Source organism: Theobroma cacao, chromosome 3 (assembly GCF_000208745.1).
Source record: "Theobroma cacao cultivar B97-61/B2 chromosome 3, Criollo_cocoa_genome_V2, whole genome shotgun sequence".
In the NCBI taxonomy this organism is placed as follows: Eukaryota; Viridiplantae; Streptophyta; class Magnoliopsida; order Malvales; family Malvaceae; genus Theobroma; species Theobroma cacao.
The window spans coordinates 5,880,316-5,884,519 of NC_030852.1; the positions used below are offsets into that span (position 1 = coordinate 5,880,316).

The following is a 4,204-nucleotide window of genomic DNA, read 5'->3' on the forward strand; positions in this document are numbered from 1 at the left end:
TGTAAAAGAAATTTTATGCTTTGGTTATTTGCTTTATAGTATATATGAATATAATTAACTTTTACGCTATAAGAATTATGTACCGATAGTTTTATGAAAATTATTTTACAAGAAAATAGTTTATTTTATTGAATATTTTTATTATATTCAAATGGTCAAATTTTCACTTCAAATGAACGTTTTAGATACTTAATTTGTTTTTAAATCATTAAATATATATTTTCTGCTTACCTACTACATTTTTAGCAAGTTTCGAGATTTTTGACAAAAATGATGAAAATGCCCCTGTGAGCCAGAAAACAATATGTTATGTTCTGATTTGGAAATGATTTGTAATCCTTCGAATTTTGATATTTGATAACTATTGCTCATCGAGGAAGTGCGAAAGCTGATACGAGAGGCTTGCAAGGTTTCGATCGACATTCGGGGTGAAGAATGTTTATCGAGGCCTCACGGCGGTTGTCACGGGCTCGATGGGGAGTTTCGAGTCGTGACAAAATTGAAATAAAGGGTAAAACGATAATTCCACCTTTTGTCATTAGATGGTTATGAGGGTTCACAATATAAGGTTTGCAATTGGACAACTAATAATTAATATCAAGTATTGAATTGTTTATTGTGATTATACTTAATCCAAGAATACAACCATGAATCTATGGTGAAGTGATTTTGTAAAGCCTGACCTTATAAAATACTTGTCATGACATACATGTGATGGATAACATGTTTGCATGCTAGGAGAGTCTCAAAATTTTTACAAAAGTTGGTATTTTACCTAGAGGAGTAACAAAGTTGATTTAAGCCTCGAACTAGATCAAATAGAGATTTTAGGGTGAAATTGAAAATTTTGCAGTCAATGAATGACTTAAAATGGTGATTCGAAGTTCGAGGATTAATTCGGAGTCAAATCGAAATTTTCACTATCTATGGGTAAAATGGTAATTTTGCCACCTGAGGATAAAATTGGAATATTGGAAGAATTTTTTGATCAAGATTGATCACATTGGACTCATTGGAGTATAATTTGAGGTTGATAAGTGAAAAAAAATTTTAATCCCGGTATTTTTAGAGCATAAGGGTAAAATGGTAATTTTGCCACCTCAAGGGCAAAATTGTAAGTTTACACACCCGACACTTGTCCGGCACATGGATTTTATCCAATATTATCATGGATAATTGAAGGAATTTAAGTGGTGGAGAGAGAAAGCTTAATAGTTAAGAAATTAAAAATGGACCAATGGGATGGTGACATGTGTCAAGTTAATATCCATTTATTTTTTTTAGCTTTAAAATTAGAAAAAATCAGCTTATTTTCTCTTCATGTGGCTGGCCATAGCAAGAACAAAGAGAGGAAAAGCAAAACAAGAAACCTAGGTGGAAAAATTAAAGAAAAAGTGTGGGATTTCAAGGAATCAAGCAATCAAGCAATCAAGCAATTAAAGGTAAAATTTCTTGATTTTGACTTGTGATCTACCTTTCCCATGCTTTTCTCCTTATTTTTCATGGTTAGATTTCATGTTTTCATGGTGAATTATGGCTACCCAAATGGGTATGGAGAGAGAATGAAGTTTTATTGATTTGATTTTAAGTTATGTTAGTGTTTTAAGTTAGTTTAGCATATTTAGAAACAAAACAACAAGAAAAGAATTCATTTCCCCCACTACCATCATTGGCCGAATTTCCTAGGGAGAATATTGTGGCTGAATTTGATGATATTTCATGATATTTTGGTGATATTTGATGTTTGGTGAGGCTAGAAATTAAATGGGAAATTTTGGTGTGAAAATACGAATTTTTGCTCAACATATAGACATGTATAATTATTGACCCGGGACAGATAAATTGATCTTCATTCACAATCATTGAGGTAATTTAGGTATAATTGGAGTGTAGAAAGTGAAAAGAATCGATTTGGAGTTAAATTGAAGATTTTAGCTGATTAGATTGAGAATAGTGCGAATTAGGTCGAATATCGTATTTAAACGGCTATTCGGACATTTTTGCATTCCATATCATGCATTAGTAGCCTAAATTAGTTTAATTTCAATTTAGTATCAATGTAGTGAATTTCTCAATTTTGTACTGTGTCAAGGTGGTGAGTTCTCTGATAAAGGCAAGAAAATTGCATCCGAGGACCAGTAAACAGAGTACTTCGAAAGTCTACATTCTAGACATTGTGAGTAAACTTACTGTCATTTTAATTATCTAGGATGGTTTTTAGATGATTTCATGAATTCTATGGAAAAATGAATTTAAAAAGGTAAATTTTCATGTTTTATGAATAAAGGTGTTTCAATGAAATTAATTTATAAATTGTTTTGAAATTAATAATGATTTTGAAAAATAGAGTACACGGAGACTGTTAATTGTGGCAATTTTATTGTTTAAATTGATGGCTTATGTTATATTGTTATTGTGTTGGCACGACTGGCTGGGCTGTGTTTTATGATTTGTATGAATTGTTTTATTTTACCATTGCAGGCTGGGTAATATTTCATTAGTCCTGTCATGCCGTCAAAATTTTATTATATGGTGGATTATATATTAATTAATCACTACAGTAGGGGGTTTCTGTGGACCAACCTTTCAAAGGGGCACAGTAAACCCCATTATTTTCTTACCTCGAATGGAGAGGCGCGTAGGGTATCTTCTAGGGTAAAGCTTAGGGTTCACTTCACGCCAAACCACCACGTGAGGGGGGAACTCAGCCAAGGCCAAGGAACGGCTATGTTTTCAAAATAAAAACATGATTTATGCGAAATGTGAATTTTAACAGCCTTGGTGGTCTCGGTAGGATGCCTCGGCCAAGGTGTCCCTGAGAATGGATTTATGGCACAAGCCTAGTTTTTATGAGATTCATAAGCCTTTTCACATATTTTAAATGAAATGTATTCTAATGCTGTGACCCAATTTACGATGATTTACTTTATTGTCTCCATGTACTCAACTCTAGATGTTTATGATGATGTCTGTTTACTCATTAGGATTTTATAATCTCACCACCCTCTTTTCCATCCAATTTCAGGTTCAGTATAGACTGTAGATAGCTGATCTCATCGAGGACTACCGTTAGATTTGCATTCTTCAAACTATAAGTTTATAGTCCTCTTCACTTTTGTTTATTCAGGGGCTCACTTATTATTATAAATTAAATTAAATACTTTGGCTTACTGTATTACAATATGTATGAATTTATTTAACTTTTACGCTACAAAAATTATTTACGTATAACTCTAAAAATATTGTTTCATAAGAAAATAGAATATTTTACTTAATATTTCTTTTTATTTTCTTATTATATCTAAATAATCGCAATTTCGTTTTAAATGAAGATTTTATACTTTAAAACTCACTTTTGATTATGAATTATATGTTTTGTACTCGTATATTACATTTTAACCAGTTTCGAAATTTTTGAGAAAAAATAACTAAAATACCCCTGTGAGACGAAAATTATTATTTTATTTGTTTTTAGTTGGAAACAGCTTAATATCTTTTAGAACATGATTTTCGGCAACGGTTACTCACGGGGGAATTGAGATGCTGATATTAAGCCTTGCGAGGTCCCGGTTGACATTCCAAAAAATGAGTGTCTATCGAGCTACCGCAGCTGTTGTCACAAGCTCGAGGGAAGTACCGGGTCATGACAGATATCATGGTTAATAAGCATGAATTATTTTTAATGAGATTAAGAATAATTCTAAGTTTATTGGAGATTGGAATATCTATGCCTAAATAGATTCCCCACTTAGCTTCGTAGAATTCAACTTGTTTAAGTTGGAATGCATGTTGTAATTTGATAAATTAAATTGTGTACAAAAATGATAGCTTTAACATGTTTGTCTTAATTTGGATAAAAAAACATGTTTGGTCTTAATTTAGACAAGAAAATATGTTTGTCTTAATTAAAGACAAGAAAAATATTTTTTGTCTTAATCTAGACAAGAAAACATATTTATCTCAATTTAGACAAGATAAAATATTTTTATTTTAATTAAAGACAAGAGCTATCTTAAATTAAGATAATGCTAATAGGATTCTTGTAAAATGAATCTAGACGTCCATGTTGATAAAAGGAGACTTCATGTTCGACTATCACTCTTTTATTTTTATTAATTTTTTAAATAAACATGGATAATAATAAAATAAAAGTTATTATACAATAAGGAGTTTTATTTTATCAAGAACTTTAAATGATAATTAA

The 4,204-nt window shown here is 31.0% G+C and overlaps 1 long non-coding RNA gene across 2 annotated transcripts; it reads left to right on the top strand.

The window, feature by feature from the left end:
- On the top strand, window positions 1,410–3,167 carry LOC108661284. 2 transcript variants are annotated; one of them, XR_001927039.1, is made up of 3 exons: window positions 1,410–1,442; window positions 2,093–2,176; window positions 3,026–3,167. It is a non-coding gene; the product is annotated as an uncharacterized LOC108661284 (long non-coding RNA). The 2 variants fall into 2 exon arrangements; XR_001927040.1 differs by lacking the exon at window positions 3,026–3,167 and adding an exon at window positions 2,482–2,581.